Genomic DNA, 17,564 nt, shown 5'->3' with positions numbered 1-17,564 from the left:
CCCACGTTTTCGGTGCTCTTGGGGCGGGGCTCACACCGCCCCCCCAGAGAAATAGAGGCGAGAGGAGGACAAGGTCAGACACAGAACACCCAGGTTTTAGCACAGCTGCCTCCTTCCATTCTAGCCACATCCCAGGACTTCAACCTTCCGTCTCGGACTTCTGGGCGGTTGGGGAACAGGGTGCCTGCCTCTCTTCCAGCTTAAGGACACCCCACTCCCACCAACTTTCACCATGGGGCAGCACACAAGGAACGCACACCTCTGACAGGGTTCAAGGTCCTCGGTCTTCACACAGGTAGCCTGGTGGCCCAGGGGAGAGAGAGCCAGGCCTGGAGACGAGGCCCTGGGTTCAAGTGTGGCCTCAGACCCTCCCTAGCTGTGTGACCCTGGGCAAGTCACTTAACCCCATGGCCCAGCTCTTACCGCTCGTTTGCTTTGGAACTGACACTTAGTAGTGATTCCAAGATGGAAGGTAAAATAAAGGCTATAAGGCCAAGAGAAAGAATGATGGGCGAAAGGAGGAGGGAGAGCTAGAAACAGGGGAGAGCTGATCAGAACCTCGAGCTTCCTCCTACTCCCCAGCCCTCTGGCCCATCTAACAGCCATCCATCACCAGGCTGGGTCTGAGCCTCTCCTCCCCACGCACCCCCTGCCTGGGGCCTCAGGCCCTCCTCCTCGGCCGAAGCCCAGGGGTCCTGGCCGCCCATCCCAGCCCCTGGTGACGTGCTTTTCATTTGTCTTGGGGTTCAGAGCCTCGACTTGGAACCATTTCCCAAAAGCCACCTTCTTCCCGCTGGGCATCTCAGTGCCTGGCATGGGCAGATGTGGCCTCCCTCCTCTGGGGCCTGCCGGTCTTATTTTAGACCGCTGCAAACGTGATTCTGGGGGCGGCCGAGGCGTCACCGGACAGTGGCCAAAAGGGGCCCAGGGCACATGCACACACTGACACAGAGACATACATGCATACATGTATGCACACACAGATAGAGACATGCATGCATGCATGAACACACAGACACAGGCATGCATGCACACACAGAGACATACATACAAACACACAGGCACACAGAGACATACATGCATGCACACACGGACACAGACATATATACATGTGCACACAGACACACATACATGCACACACAGACACAGACACATGCATGCATGCACACAGACATACAGACATGCATGCATGCAGCCACAGGCATACATACATGCACACACAGATAGAGGCATACATGCACACACAGACACAGGTCCACATTCATGCACACAGACACAGACACACATACATGCATGCACACACAGAGACACATGCATGCACACATGCACACACAGACACAGGCCCACATTCATACACACAGACACATACATACATGCACACACAGAGACACATACACACATGTATGCACACATACACGCATGCATGCATACACACATATACACACATGCATGCATGCACATATATACATATACATGCATGCGTGCGTGCATACATGCATGCACGCACATACACAGGCATGCACAGGAGCCCTGGCTTCAAACAAACAAACAACCCTGCCATGGAAACCCACATCCTTTTCTAGCCCAAACCCCATTTCCTATCGACCCCCCAACTCTTCCCTTCTTGGGGGTCTTCTCTCCTCTCAACAGGAATGGGAAGGGGTGGGAATGGCCAGGCCTCTCCTCCTCCCCTCCTCTTTCCTAGCCCGGCATGGGTGGGAGGGGAGACAAACCAAAAGCCCCGGGCGGGCGGGGTTAGAAGGAGAGGCAGGGCGGAAGGAAGGGCTCCCGGAGGCAATTAGCGGACATCACAGAGGGGAAATGGAACCTTCGTTAATGGGCTGAGCTAACGACCGGCAGTGAAGCAGGGAGAGTGTCTGAGCGACCACAGGAGCCAGCAAGGGCTGGGGGGGGGGGACCCCGCAGCTCCCACATTCCCGCGCGTCGTCCATATTGGCACCCCCACGCCTCCCTTCTCTCCCACCCTCCCGTCCGGCCCATCACGCCCAGGAAGAAGACAGCCTGGGGACCTTGACAGTCAGCACTGGGCAGCTCCGGCAGGCGGGGGCTCTTTGAGGGCTTCAAAGGGACGCTTGAGGTTTGCCCATTATGGTGTCACCTGACAGGGGAGAGGGGACCCCAATCCCTCCTGAAACATTCCTGGGGCGGCCGGCCTCTGCCCCCAGGTGGGCCTGCACCCACTCTATCCGTCCGCCAGCATCAGCACCATCCAAGACCTCCCCGTGGCAGCTGCCTTTGTGGTCCCCACTCCGTCCGTACCAAGCCCCAGAGCTTCTTTCCTCACGCTAAGCAGACCTGCTGACACAAAAGTTCCCATCACTCCCGGGCCGTGGCCTCCTCCGCCCGAGGCCCCTTACATTCTAGATCCTAGGAAATATGTGGACGTGTCCTAGAAACCAGGTTCTAGTCCAGGAGAGCTTGAGGCAGGCCCGCCCTTGGTAACCTCCCCGTCCTCTAAGCTCCATTCTTTGGCATTTCAAATGTATCTTAGACTCTTATTTCAAGGTGATGAGATATAGACAATCATGCTAGACTTTGGAATCTGAGAGGTCTGGGTTCAAATTACAGTTCTATCAACATCAGATGGGTAACTTTTTTTTCAGATGTGTGACTTTAGACCAGTCATTTCACCCTTCTGACAGTTCTTAGTTTTCTCATCTGTAAAATGGGGACAGCAGTACATTCATGACCCACTTCACAGAGTTATTTTTTTTTATTATTTTTTTAAACTTTTACCTTCCGTCTTGGAGTCAATACTATATATATTGGGTTCCAAGGCAGAAGAGTGATAAGGGCTAGGCAATGGGGGTCAAGTGACTTGCCTAGGGTCACACAGCTGGGAAGTGTCTGAGGCCATATTTGAACCCAGCACCTCCCATCTCTAGGTCTGACTCTCAATCCACTGAGCTACCCAGCTGTCCCCTCATAGGGTTATTTTAAAAAAAGCACCAGGTAAGCTATTATTATTTTTTTAAACTCTTAACTTTTGTCTTGGAATTGATACTTCATCTCATGCTGTACTGATGACTAGCATGAAAAAATATAAAGACTTTTATACACTGTGACAGGAGTGTTTTGAGCTATAGTTGTTTTAATAAAATTATTTTAAGTATTAACAAAAAAAAGGCAAAAGAGCAGCAAGGCCTGAGCAATGCTGACTTGCCCAGAGCCACACAGCTAGGAAGTGTCTAAGACCACATTTGAACCCAGGACTTCCCATCTCCAAGCCTGACTCTCAATCCAGTGAGCCACCCAGCTGCCCCTTTGGAAGCTATTCTTTTTTCATGTCTCTCATCTAATCTTTGCGGAGGCAAAGACCATCTTTTTGCATTCCTCAGTGTCTTGCATGAAGTATATGCTCAACAAAGATTTTTTAATGGATTTTGCCAGCTCCACCCTTCCATTCTTCCCTCCTTCCTTTCTCCCTTCCTTCCTTTTTTCCTTCCTTCCCTCCTTCCTTCCTTTTTTCCTCCCTTCCTTCCTTTCTCCCTCCCTCCCTCCCTTCCCTCCTTCCTTTTTTCCTCCCTTCCTTCCTTTCTCCCTCCCTCCCTCCCTTCCTTCCCTCCTTCCTTCCTTTTTTCCTCCCTTCCTTCCTTTTTTCCTTCCTTTTTTCCTCCCTTCCTTCCTTTCTCCCTCCCTCCCTCCCTTCCTTCCCTCCTTCCTTCCTTTTTTCCTTCCTTCCTTCCTTCCTTCCTCCCTCCCTCCCTTCCTTCCTTCCTTCCCTCCTTCCTTCCCCTATCCAGTATTTCCTTCCCCTAGATACCTTTTTCTGATTCACTCTATTCTGGCTGCCCCCACGCTGTGTACATGCCCTGTTTGTATCCCATCCTAGGCTCTTCCTTCTTGGTCTCTCCCCATGAGACTGGGAGTTTCCCCAGGGCAAAGTCAGGGCACTCCTCTTCCTCCCTCTCAAGCTCTCCTCGGTGCCCACGGGAGGCTGAAGCTTAGGACTGATGGACGGCAGTGTCGGCCCAGCCTGATCCATCTCACTCAGCTGCTGTCTTGTTCTCAGGCTCTGGCTGGGATCAGCAGGGGAGGAAATCACAGCCCAGACATAAGACAAGCCCACCCCCTGGCCACTTTCAGAGAGAGATTTAACTGATCTGGCCAGGTGGTTCCTCCACACTAAATGGATAAGTGCAGGCCGAGGAGGACTTGGGGGGGGTGGGGGGGGACCAGCCTCCCTTATCCCCTGCCCAGCTCCAGGATTATGGGATTGGTCACCCTGACTCTGGGATTTCCAATGATGCCCGAGCACAACTGGGCCTTCCTCTCAATCACCAGAAGCCTAGGATGGAAACCCTGGGGATGAGTAGTGGGTGGAGAGGGATAAGGGGCATTATTTTTAATGATGCTGAGCTCCACTGTGTGATCTGATGTCAAGAGCTGGAGGCAGAGTCAAATGAGCTGGATTCTGTATGTTTACACAAGTCACAGCCTGGCTGCTGTGAAGAGAAACTGAGTCACCAGATTTTCTGAAAGAGTTCAAAGTGGAAAACTGTTACATAAATACGGAGGAGGAGGAGGAGGAGGAGGAGAAGGAGGGAGATTATTCCATTTATTCCACCTAATCTCTCCCCATTCTGGAGTTGGAGGCAGGGAAGGGGAAAGGCCTCAGAAATATGGCAAATAGTGGGGTGATTCCTAGTGCCTGGTACACAGTAGGTGTTTAATAGACGCCTGCTGGTTGGTTGATTGAAAGATGGAAGGACAAGAAGGGGGAAACCTGGAAAATGTCCACATTCACAGCTAGTCTGGGAGCCCTGGTACCTGGGAGGACAGAGGAAGGCTTTCACAGTAATGGGTATTTGGAAGGGGGTAGGGATTGGGCCATTACCCTCTATCCCAGAAAACAGGATGGACTTTTTTCCTCTATAACAGAAGGTACAGAAGTTAAACTGTCGCCTCACCAAGAAGTGTGAGATCATTTTCCAACAGCCTATGATGGGCAACTGAGGGAGCAAGTTTTATGACTCTGTCTACTAGCAGGGTACCTGGGGACCTCCAGAAAGGCCTGGGGTCCATTAGGGTCCTCCTTCCCCAAGCCTATCCCTAGAGCCCAACCCAACCTTTCTGCTAAAACTCCCTTCCCATGTTCCCCTCCTGACTAGACAATGACCCCCTATCCCTGCCTCTGCGGTTGGGAACCCAGAATTCCCTCTGTGGACGTTAGATCCACTGGCCAATGGTGGCAGATTGCTTCTGAGCTCCACCAGGATTTGCCATCCGCCCTGTAGCTGAGCCTTTCTACAATGAGGGCGTGAGCTCCTTGTCAACAGGGACTGAGTTCTTTTTCTTTTTGTATCCTCAGGACTTAACAGTGCTTGACACATAGTAAATGCTTAGTATATTAAATGTTTTGTGGAGGTTTTTAATAGATAGTAAGTATTTGGTTCCAAGGAGGAAGAACAGTAAGGGATAAGCAACTAGGGTTAAGTGACTTGCCCAGGGTCTCACAGCTAGGAAGTGTCTGAGGCCAGATTTTAACCTAGATCTTCCCAACTCCAGGCTTGGCTCTCTATCCACTAGGCCACCTGTATGAAATGCCTTTCAGTCATTCATTTCATAGGGAAATTGCAGGTAGGTTAAGTGCAGTCTTCGAGGCAGACAGATGAAGGAAATGCCCTCCCAAGAGTCTGTGGTAATTAGGTTCTTGTGTGAAATTTATTCAGACACAGTTCATTGATGACTACAGTATAGCTAAAAAGAGTAACGTTAAATGGGGCAGCAATGCCTATAGTTTTACTCTCTACTCAGATTTTTTACCATTTTACAGAAGAGGAGGTAATGTTTAAGTGACTTAACCCCACAGACAAGCAGGGCCTCAAGTCCAGACTGCCTGACCTCAGGTCCAAGTGCACTGAATGATCCTGCTGCATCAGAGATGGTGGGGAGTCAGAGACATATCAGCCTGGGGCCAGGAAGAAGGAGGAGCAGTAGATCTGTGGCTCTGAGGAAGCTGTAAAGGTCTTCCTTGCTTTCGAGCTGCACTTAAAGTATCCCAGACCAAATCTCCAACCCACAAAGCAAGCTTTTGCAAGTTTGACTTCCCTAACATCCCTTCTTTATGTCTTCTCCTATCTGGACAGCTGAGCAGCACAGTGGATAGAACACTGAGTCTAATGTCTGGAAGACTCACCTTCCTAAGTTCAAATTTGGCTGAAGACGGAGCACCCTGTGTGACCTGGGACAAGTCACTTAATCCTATTTGCCTCAATTTCCTCCTCTATAAAATGGGCCAGAAAAGGAAATGGCAAAATATTCCAGTATCTCTGCCAAGAAAATCCCAAATGGGATCAGGAAGAATTGAACATGACTGAAAACAAGTGCACAACACACAAAACATCTTTATATCCACTTCTATCTACTTCTATGGCCATCAGTATATATAGTTCAGGACATCATCACCTCTCACCTGAAATGCTGAAAAGGCCACCTAATTGGCTCCTCAGACCCTGGTCCCTCCCTAATCCAATCCATCTTCCACAAAGCCAATTAATTGCCAACATCACCCCCTCCCTCAATTCAATAAACACCAGTAGCTCCCTAGTACCTTCAGGATCAAATATAAACTCATCTGTTGGCACTTAGAGCTTTTCACTACCTGGCCCCATCCGTCCCCATCTGTGTATTCTGCAGTCCAGTCACACTGGTCTTCCTGGAATTCCTCAAATGACACTGTATTCCTTTCTATTAGCTGCTCTTCCATGCTGGCCCTTCTCACTTTTACCTCTTGATGACAGGATTTCCTTCATTTTTAAACCCCTGCTTTCTGTCTTACAATCAATGCTGTCTTCATGGAGGTATTGGTTGGTTCCAAGGCAGAAGAGGGGTAAGGGCTAGGCAATGGGGGTCAAATGACTTACCCAGGGTCACACAGCTAGGAAGTGTCTGAGGCTAGATTTGAACTTAGTTTGGCTCCCTGTCCATGGAGCCACCTAGCTTCTCCCCTGTAAATGTTTTATATATGCCTATATGTGGGTGTAAATAGACCTACCTAACCCCATTCTTCAGTATGTCTTTCTGGAGAAGAGGGGTCATTTTATGTGTGTCTGCCTCTCCAGGGCCTCGAACACAGGGAGTGTGAATAAATTAATTTAGATGGACTGAAAACCAGTCTGACTCTTGGTGGATTTATACCTTAAGCTTCCCCGATGGCAGCATCTGTCTTCCTTAAATCTGAAATCAAAACCATCCCAGACTCCCCAGCCCTGGCCAGAGGAAAGGCTCTTCCAAATCTTTGGGCTTGCAAAGGACTATTTTCTTTGGATAACTGAGGACCCTAGGGCTCAGGGAGGTTGTGGCCTACCCAGGATGGCTCAGAATTAGAACCCAGATCTCTAGTCTCCAAGTTCAGCTTTCCTTCCCCCAGACCAGCTTGACTTCCCATAGTCTAACTTGTATCTCTCCTGCTGTCATTTCCATATGTTGGTCTTCTCTGTCCTGGGACTCTGCCCACTACAGAGGACCCAGGGGATACAGCTCCTAGCTCTCATCCTTCTCAACAACTTCTCCCGGTCTGCACCAGGCTCTTAAAACACAGGGACTCACTGCTCTCCCTGCTCGCTAGCCCTGCAACCAAGATTCCAGTCCTTCTCCGACCACGGGCCTCTGTTCTCCCACGCTACTTCCGGATCCTTGAGCAGAGGATAATGGGTAATGTAGTCCGTCCTAATGCTGGTGAGGGGGAGGGCAGAGGAAGAGGACATTTCTGGCGGCCTTAGCCCCTTCCGCCGGAAACACTTTATCCAGCTACGTGAAACGTCAGTCACTCTCAGCCCCAGAGCATGCTGGGGGTTGTAGTTTACTTGTTCATATTCATGAAATCCCCAGAGGAAGCCCCTTCCTCCCAGCCCTCACACACGCTAGGAGACTACAGAATCCAGGTGTCCTTGCATGTGAGATCTTCCTGCTTACCCCTACCCTCCAGATAAGCCCCAGCACTTTTGTTCTCCTGAGGGTTCTCTGGGTGCCTCGGAGACCTCCAGCAGGTCATCCACCCCAGCCTGGCTTTGAACTCTTTTTGTGTGCTGAATCTCCCCAACTTGAACTCTCCTGCTCCGATGGGCTCTGCACCCCCTCCTTGCAGGGGTTTTGCCGAAAATCTCCTCTTTCATAAAGACTTCCCTGATTAGCCCTCAGACAGACTTTTTCTTAGGGGTCGTGGAGTCCATTCCCCTGATCTTACATAGGGGGAAATCGAGACCCATCGAAAAGGATGTCACCACTCAAATTTGAAAGCATGGCTGAGGCTCCGAATTCAAGGGTCTCTCCAGTCAAGCCAAGGTGCCTTTCATTTCTTACCCGTGTCTTTGCCGTGATCTGGGTGGTTCTATTTCCTCCCACCCCATTAGACTGGGGCTCCTCCAGGCAGGAATGCTATCTGGAGTTCCCCCAGAGCCCTGCACATGCCCTGGACAGTGAGTGATCCACATGGGAAGATGAGGAAAAATTCACCGTGAAGGTAGTAACAAGAATAAGGTAGAAAACAGCAAGGAAGTGCTAAGCACTAGAGGCTGTTGCATAGCCACGCACATACCCACCCCCTCACACACACACACATTCCTCTATAGCGGCCACACCAACCAGCTCCCACAAGCATAATGGGTACAAGGGGTGCTTTGAAGAGACACAAGCGGTGACCCTTTGACACTAGGAGTGAGAAATTGGCCCCCATCCCATCTAGTGTACAGAAACTGAATCAATCATCCACCTCCTGGAGTCCCTTATTTCCTGAGCAGTAATTTACACCAGATTCTCCCCACACAAACATTTCTGTGTCTCCATTTTTCTTTCTCTCTGTGTGCACTAATATCTCTTCCCACCTTTCTTGATCTCCACATCTGTGGCTCTCTCTCTTTCCAACTACCAGATCCAAAAAGCATTCGGAACCTTCTATGGCCCAGCCAGAATACTAGGCACTGCGGGTATAAAAATGTGACAAAAAGTAGTCCCTGCCCTTGCAAAATTTAACTTCTCTTGGCAGTTACAGCTCTCCCAATTAAAGCTAATTTTGGACTTGGTCTTTAGTGAGCAAAAAGCAGGGGGTTTAGCCAAGGAGATAGCTTCATATTTATCTGGAGAAGATCAGATTGCTTAATATCTCAAAGTGAGGAGAGAAGCAAGAGAGGGAGACATTTAGGATCATATGGTTTCAGAAAACATACTTCAAAATTGTTATTCCAGAGGGTAGCTAGGTGGCCTAGAGGCAAGAAGTCCTGAGTTCAATTCTCACTTTGGATACTTCTTAGCTGTGTGACCTTGGGCAAGTCACTTAACTCCCACTGCCTAGCCCTTATCCCTCTTCTGCCTTGGAACCAAGACACAGTATTGATTCTAAGACAGAAGGTAAGGGTTTCTGGGTTTTAAAAATTGTTACATGTAATAGGGGAAGTAAAATACTAAAAAAAAATCTGAATATAGTTTTTTATATCTCTACTCTGTTTCTGTGAATATGTACCAAATGAGATCTATTTTGTAAAGCTCTTAGCACAGTGACTGGAACCTAGTAGGGATTTCATAAATGCTTGGTCCTTTCTCTGCCTCCCACGTGTATCTGTATATCTCTGGGCTTTTATCTCTAGGCATGTCTCTTTCTCTTCTGATAGCTATTTGTCTCTGCCTCTGTTCTGGAGGGACTGAAGTGAGGTCCTCGCCAGCGTGGGGAGCAAATGGTTTTGGTCACAGCTCAGACATTTAAATGTCCAGGTAAGGGGAATCGCCACGTGGGAGCCACAAGAGTCAGGTATCTCCCTTCTCTCGGGTTGCCCCTTTCTTGTGTGTTTTTCTGTTTGTATGTCTCTGCCATGTGTCATCATAGACAGAATCTTGTCCCACAAGGCAGGATGATGTAAAGTTCCTCCTTGTGCAGTCACAGACATCCCTGCTCATTCCCTGGATTTCTTGGCAGGCACCAGACCTTTGGAATTAGTGAAAAGAGCAAAGGACCATTCAAAGTCAGGAGTCCTGGTTTTCGTCCCATCTCAGGCACCAAAACTTGCTACTTAACCTACTTCTCTGGGTATATAACAAAGTAGGTGAGTCCTAAGGTTCCCCTGTGCTCTGTCTCTGCTTTAAAAATTTTTAAGTAGGGTCTTTCAGTCAGAAGTTTGGGGGTAAATGTTTAACAATCAGCTTTCCCCCAAAAAAAGTACCACATTTTTAGTTTTTTCTACATTATCAATACTTTCTCCATCCCTTTCTTAAATCTAGGCAATTTATAAAATAATAAATCAAGGCCCGATGGGTATCATTTGCTGATTTCCAAATCGTAAATTCTCCACAAAAAGTTTTAACAATTGACTCTTAAGCAAGTTTGAGCCGGATCCAGCATACCTCTGCTTTCAGCCCATAATCCCTTTACCAGCAGTTGGGCAGGAAGTCACATAGTAGCCCTAATGAGGGACAGATGAGGTGAAACCTCTCCAACCCCCAAATCCATCTTTCTAGATTGGGATTAGGGGAATGGGACGGGAATCCTGGAGCTGGACAAAGGAGGAGGTGGAACTGGAAGTTAATGCCGCCCGCCCGTAATAGGACCTCTCCTCCCTCTCCCCTGCCCCTCAGGGAGAGATGGTTGGGAAAGGGGACGGAGGGAAGGGTCGCCCCATACATACACACGTCCTTCTAAGCACCCCCCCCCCCCCCCCCGCCCCAAGCTAAGAGGTGTGAGAGGGAAGGAGCCGGGGCTGGGAAGTGCTTAGAGATCTCCTGAGACAGCCAGAAGGAGCCAGAAGACAGGAGGCAGACATTTGCAGAGAAGAGAAGCAAAGACAGGCAGAGACAGGCTAGACAGAGACATTCAGATCCCCCGGTCCTCTCCCGTCCCTTTCAGACGCCCAAAGATCGGCTTTTCCCTGTCCTGCGGAGCCAGCGCGAGGTCTCTTTGGGGGCCGCTGCTGATTTATGAGCTGAGTCTGGTGGGGGAGGAGCCAGGAGAGGATGAGACCCAGACCTGTTCTGCAACAGTCTGGGGAGTCGTGTCACCCAGGACCGAGCCACCGGCCTCAGACACAAGCCAGCCTCCTTCGGCCCTGGGCTGGGGAGAGGATGGGGTTAACTCTCCGGCTGCTTTTCACCAGCTAGAGCTGCTTCGGGACTGTGTTGTGCTGTGGGCGCCATCTATCGGCCAAGAGAGGCACTGCCTCCGTGGTGCCGGCGTCCCAACTCGATTCTGAAGTCATCTCGTCCCTCCCTCAGCTTCGTGTCTCATGATCTCTGCAGGGATTTGGGGAGAGGGAATAGCGGAGGAAGGAAAGCGATCAGAGTAACAAGGTGGGACCTCTGGCTGTCATCCCATTTGACAATGCTCTCTCAGAAGGCGGTGTGACTTAATGAAGAGAAAATATGATTCAGAGACAGATCTCTACTCATTCCTATTCCTTTTATCCTCCTCCCCTCCTCCCCCCCTTCCCCTGTCTCTCTTCCTCTCTCTTTTCCCTCGTTCTCCTCCCCTCTGTCTCTCTTCCTCTCTGTCTCTGTCTGTCTGTCTCCCCCTCTTTCCTTTTCCCTCTTTCTCCCTCTCCCTTTCTCCTTCTCTCTCTCTCTCTCCCTTTGTCTGCCTCTTTGTCCCTCTCTCCCTCCCCTCTGTCTCTCTTCTCTCTGTGTGTCTTTCTCCCTCTGTCTCTCTCTCCCTCTTTCCCCCTCCCTGTCTCTTTTCTTGTCTCTCTTCTCTGTCTCTCTTTCCTTCTTTCTCCCTCTCTCTGTCTCCCTATCTTTCTGTCTTTGTCTCTGTCTCTTTCTCAGTCCCTCTCAGTCTCTGTGTCTGTCTGTCTGTCTCTCCCTCACAACTTCCTTAAAGCTCTAGATTCTACAAAAATTCCAGTCTACACCATACACGATCACAGACTTTGAAACACATCTCTAGGATGGGAAAATAAGTCATTGCATCTCCTTCCCTAGAAATATCCAAAGGCAAATATGCTCAGGTTAGGTAGCCTGGAGGCAGAGAGAGGAGTGTAATAATCCCTCTGGGTCCTTTTAGAAGAACAATGCTTTAAGATCCCTGAAACTGGACTGGAGATATGAGGTGAAGGAGTCACCGAGGAGAAATTTGGAGAGGATGAAATCTGGCAAGGAAAACATTCTCCAGGAAAAGTAAACACAGGGCAGGGCATTTGACAGTATGACCTTCATAGGATCCTGGTCAAGGGAGAGGATGATTCTTGATCTTTTGGGTAAAGACCCTCAGGCCCTATGTATATGGCCAGTCACAGCCTGGAGATTCAGGCAGCCTTAACTCAGAGAGTTTGTGTTTGTTCCATTCCAATTCAGAATATAACCTTCTCATCCAGTCCTCCCATAAGATCAGATGGAATGATCCCCAACTGCATAAGTCTTTCAAGGATCTTTCCACCCTTTCTGACAATTTCTTCCAACAAACTTTTTTTTCCTCTCTGTCATTACCTCCCGTCTCTCTTCTCTGTCCCACTCTATTCTCTTTTTTGCTTTTTCCCCTGCTTTCTTCCTCCTCTTCCATTTTTTCTCTTCTCTTTCCCCAGTTTTTCTCCTTTCTCTCTCCTCATTTCTTTTCTAATTTCCCTCACTCTTCTATCTTTTTTCTCTCATTCTCTTTCTCTTTTCACTCTCTTTCTCTTTCCTCTCCTCTCTCTCTATTTTCTTATTCTACTTTTCCCTCTTTCTCTGTATTTTCTCTTCTTTCTTTTTCCCTCCCCCTCTCTCTATCTTTCTTTTCTTCTTCACCTTCTATACTCTCTTTAAAAAAAATTTCCTGGGCTAGGTTCAAATCTGGCCTCAGCCACTTCCTAGCTGTGTGACCTTGGGCAAGTCACTTGACCCCCATTGCCTAGCCCTTACCACTCTTCTGCCTTGGAGCCAATACACAGTATTGACTCCAAGATGGAAGGTAAGGGTTTAAAAAAAAATTTCCTCTCCTTCTCTCTGAATAATGTAAGACATAAGCATTCTCTGCTGCACATGCCATAATGAAATGTCCCCATATCCCAGAGGGAAAGACTGAGGCACAAACCAGAAAGAGACTAACCTTATAATTGTGAACAGAATCTCAGGCATTGACCACCACCCCCACAGGTCAAGCCTTGGGTGCCTTAGGTTTTGTGGTGGGGCAGAAGAAGAAAGTACTCCAGGTCCCCTGCCTCTGGGGCACCCTTTCTACCAGTCCTGGACACCTGGATCACTGGGAGAAGAGCAGGCTGGACCAGTTGATTTGCATCATTTAGTTTGGAAGCAATTATTGGAGGAGCTGTCAGCTCAGCAGAGCACTCTCCCCGATAATCGGATTCTGCCAGAGCCCCAGGCTTGGGGGGGGCAAGTCATTTGGCTTGATGCAGTACTGGGAGATGTCGGGGCTGGGCTGCTCAACAATCTGTCTGAGTGCTGTTAGAGTTGTTCAGAGCAATTATCCTGAGGGGACCACACAGATATCAGAGTGAGGGCTGAGGATGGCCATCTCTACCAACTCCAGCAGGATAGATGGGAGGCAGGCAGATGGATAGACCATCTTCTGGACGGTCTGGACAGTTGGGAAGAGGTTGCTAGAGAAGCCAACCCAGCCCAAGGTAAGGGATGGCCAAAATGGCCATGGACCAATTCAGTGGGAAAGGGACTAGAAGTTTGGCTGCCGGGTCCCCATTTGCCCAGCATCCCCCAGGGCTACATAGGTTATGCCATAAGAGCCATGTTACGAGCAAGGAGAATGACTTCACTTTGGCCTCCCCTCATGTCCAAAACAGAAGACCTTATGAGACAAGGATAGACAGAGGACCACCCCCGTGCCCAGTTTAAACACATGTTTCTATTTCCTGTCTCTTCCCCCTTGGGGTTTCTTGGGATGGAAACCAAAGACTGTCTCTAAATTCCTAAGCCAGACAACTGTCTCACGGTCACATTCTCCCCATGTCTCCTTGTCTGTCTCTGTCTCTCTGACCTCCTACTCCCTAAATCCAGTGGCTCTTCTCAGTCCTCATTCTCCTCGACCCCTGTGCCACGCTGAAACTTTAGAGCACCCCCTCCATGCACTCAATTCTCCTTTGGATTCTGTGCCATGACATTCTCATGGCTTTGCTTCTCCCTCAGGATGGAGAGCCAGCCGGAAGGGCCCTTGGAGAGGGATGCCTCCATCTCCATCCCCATTCTGTGGCCAAGAAGGGACGTGACTGGGCCCAAACCACAGAGGTGGTAACAGAAGAATCTAGAAGCTAGTCCCCAGTCTGTCTTTTCTGTCTTCCCTCTCTCAACAATCGGAAACATTCTCATCATTTACTCAATGCAGATGACTCTGGTGTCTAGCTCTGACCACTCCCCACCGTGCCAGACCAGTATCTCCAGCTATTCATTGGTGAGCTCCACCGGAATGTTTCACCACTGAAATTATAACATGTTCCTCGCTGAATTCATCCTCTGCTTTCCCCCACAACAATGGCCAGTGACCAACAATATGCCAGAATGAAATGTCCCCATACCCCAGAGGGGAAGACTGAGGTACAAACCCTGAACCTTGGGGGCTGAAAAATAAACTAAAAAAAGAATCATGGAACAATGGGGGAAATTAAAAATTAAATAAAATTATAAAGATGGTCAATCCATCACTAAGTCACATCCATTCTTTCTCCCCAATCAGCCCCTTCTTTTCCTTTCCCATCACTACCACTCCAACAGGCCTTTGTTATCACCACTACCCTAAATGGCTATCTCATGGGATCCCTCTGGAAGGGACTAAAAAGTCTCCCATCCAACCCCTTTAAGGTCGCAGCAAATTAGTGGCAGATCCAGGACTAACACCCAAGCCTCAGGATTCCCAGTTCAGTATTCTTTTCATTACACCACATTGCTCTAACCAGTCTGCTGGCCTCCAGGATTCTTCACCGTCTTCTGGTCAGTCCAACCCCTTCCCCCAGCTCATTTGCTGCTGTAAGTTCTGAATCCATCCCTCCATGGCTCAGAAGCGTTCAAAGGCTTCCAGTTGCTTATGAAAGAGTCTGGAACTCTTCTTTCTGGTCCTTCACAGTCTTTGAATAGTGGCTTTAGAACCAGGTTCAAATGCCAGCTCTGATCCACCCTGGGTGACTTTGAGCAAGGTATCTGGCCACTGAGCTTCTTCTCCTATCAGGATGGCTTCAAAGGGATCTTCTGCCTCCAATTCCCATGATGTCTTTCCTTCCTTCTTTCTACCATTCTCCTTCATCTAAACAGGAGTTCTCATCCCTGCCAAATATGTCTCTGTCTTTCCAAAACATTTTAAATTTCTTTTTTCTAAACCTTTAACTTCTGTCTTAAATTCCATTTTTAAATTTTTATTATTTAAAAAAATTACCTTCCAGCTTAGTTAAGTGACTTGTCCAGGGTCACACAGCTAGAACTATTGGGGGCCTGATTTGAGCCCAGGTTCTCTTAGGCGTGGTGCTCTAGCCATTGTGTTCCACCCTGATCCCTACCTCCTTTGGCCCAGAATGCCTTCCTCTCATTCCCACATCTCTGCCTGCTGAAATTCTACACATTCTTCAGAGCTCAGTTCAAATCAATCCACCAACAAGCATTTATTAAACTCCAGCTGAGTGCCTGGCAATGAATTGCAGGATACAGACAGGCAGGAACAAACATGCAGAGCCCATCCCCTGGTTTGGGGGGGGGGGCATTCTATGAAATGCCACCATCTCCTGAGGCTTTCACTGATGTCTCCAGCTGGAAGTGGATGCCCATTGCACTTCTCAACATCAATGGAACGGTGTTACCTGGGAATATCAGTATTGTACCCATTGGATCCACCTTTTGTTTCTGGACCTGTGACTTCAGTCCCTGAGAGACTGATTGAGATTTCCTTTTGTCTGTCTCTCCTTGGGTACCCAGCACCCAGTCTAGCACCTAGTAGGTGCTCAGTAGATCAGCCAGAGCAGGTCTGGCTGGGTGATGCTATGACTCACTGTCTTTCATACCATCCTTTCTTTGTCACTTCCCTCTGTTCCCTGCAGTGTCCTGGTTCCTTATATGTGACCTCTTTGGGGTAGACACGAATCCAGAAAGATAGCCGTGGAGCCTCAGTCCCTGGGCCCCGGGGGGAGATGACTGGGGAGTGTCCTGGGGGCAGACCCCCTGCTCTCCCCTCCGAACTGGGTCCTCCCTGGATTTCCCAGCTCCCACACCTACCTAATTCTGCCTGCTCTGAGGCCATGGCTTTCTTTATTGCTCTCCCTCACTCCCAATAATTGATTCAGAATGAAAAAAGCAGAGCTTGGGCTAAATGGCTTCGAAGGCCCGGGGAGGTGTGGGGCCGGGTGGGAACTGGTCCTGGAACTTCCTTAGCCCCTTTGGGGGGGAGCTCAGGAGCACCTTGGGCTTGTTTGCATTTTTCGCATTTATATCTGCCTGGGATCACGTTTCATACCCAGAAATCCTCTCGCCTCAGGGTCGCCCCAGCCCCTGCCCTATCCCTACTATGTGCTCCCTGCCTCCTTCCCCGAGGGTCCCTTCAGCACCCTGCCCCCCAGCCCGTGCCCCTCCTAGCCCCCCAGCCCCGTAGGGCCTCCCGGGCTCAGTCCCGCTGGGCCATCCAGCCCCAAAGCTCAGGATTTGCAGTTCCTGCGGAGGCCGCCGCCGCCGTGCAGAATGGGAAGGGGGTGTCCGCACCCGCTCCCCTCCCACTCCCCATCACCCCAATCCCCGAGCCGGGCAGGAGCAGCAGCCAGCCAACGCGCCTCTCAGCAAATCCCAGCTCCATTCAGCTGCGTGATTAATGGGCCTGCCCTCCCCATGAACCTGCCTTTAATACTGAGGAAGTTATGAAACCGCTATACATCAGCAGCTCCGGGCCCGATGCCCCCTCCCGCCGCCTCCTCCCGCCCCGATTCCCTCTTCAAAATCTCATTTGGGCTCTGGGCGCCCAGGTCCGTCCCTCCCCTGGATGCTGGCGGGGGTGGGGGTGGGGGGGGGCTCTGCGCCCCTGCCCGCTGTCCATGGTGAGGACCTACAAATCATTTCCCTTCCCTGCTCTCTCCTCCCCTCCCTCCCGCCTCTGCTCCTCCCCCCCACGGCTGCATCTCCGGCCCCATTTAGAATCGCTGACATTTTATCTGCATTACATACATCACTCCATCCCCAGCAGCCATCTCTCATGGATTGCCGGGGGCGGGGGGCGGGGGGCGGTGGGGGGACCAGCCTGGGAGAGGCTCGTGGTGCCCTCTCAAGCTCCCCGGGAACCCAGGTATCCCCGCGGCTGGGAAGGGCAGGTAGCAGAGGGAGATCAGCCATCCTGGTTCTCCTGATTCCCACCTCTGCCCCCACGGTAGCCGCCCCAGTTCCCTGCCGTATTCCCCCTAGAGAGCCTTTCTAGGTCTGCATATACTGGGGGTAGGACGGCATTCCTGCTGCCCCCCCCCCCAATACTCTTCCACAAATTCCAATGGGCCATAAGAGACAGAAAGAAGGAGGCTTCTCCTCTCGGTCAGAGATCTCTGCCCGGCGGCTCTGGGGAAGTCCTTCTGAAGAGCCCACCTGCACCCCCAGGCTGCTTCACGCCAGATTCCTTTCATTTGTCCTTACGACAAAGGGGACCCGGAGGCTGAGGCTAA

At 50.2% G+C, this 17,564-nt stretch overlaps 1 long non-coding RNA gene across 3 annotated transcripts; it reads left to right on the top strand.

The window, feature by feature from the left end:
• The first annotated feature begins 2,154 nt into the window (after positions 1-2,154).
• LOC130454382 (uncharacterized) lies at positions 2,155-14,574 on the top strand. 3 transcript variants are annotated; one of them, XR_008912022.1, is made up of 6 exons: positions 2,155-2,459; positions 7,486-7,677; positions 9,630-9,729; positions 9,932-10,058; positions 11,103-11,295; positions 14,077-14,574. It is a non-coding gene; the product is annotated as an uncharacterized LOC130454382 (long non-coding RNA). The 3 variants fall into 3 exon arrangements; XR_008912024.1 differs by lacking the exon at positions 9,630-9,729; XR_008912023.1 differs by lacking the exon at positions 7,486-7,677 and having other exon boundaries at positions 2,156-2,459.
• Positions 14,575-17,564: the final 2,990 nt, after the last annotated feature.

The sequence above is a fragment of the Monodelphis domestica genome, chromosome 5, assembly GCF_027887165.1.
Source record: "Monodelphis domestica isolate mMonDom1 chromosome 5, mMonDom1.pri, whole genome shotgun sequence".
Taxonomy (NCBI): domain Eukaryota; kingdom Metazoa; phylum Chordata; class Mammalia; order Didelphimorphia; family Didelphidae; genus Monodelphis; species Monodelphis domestica.
Note: the sequence above shows the minus strand (reverse complement) of the source record. Positions and strands in the feature narration are given on the sequence as shown.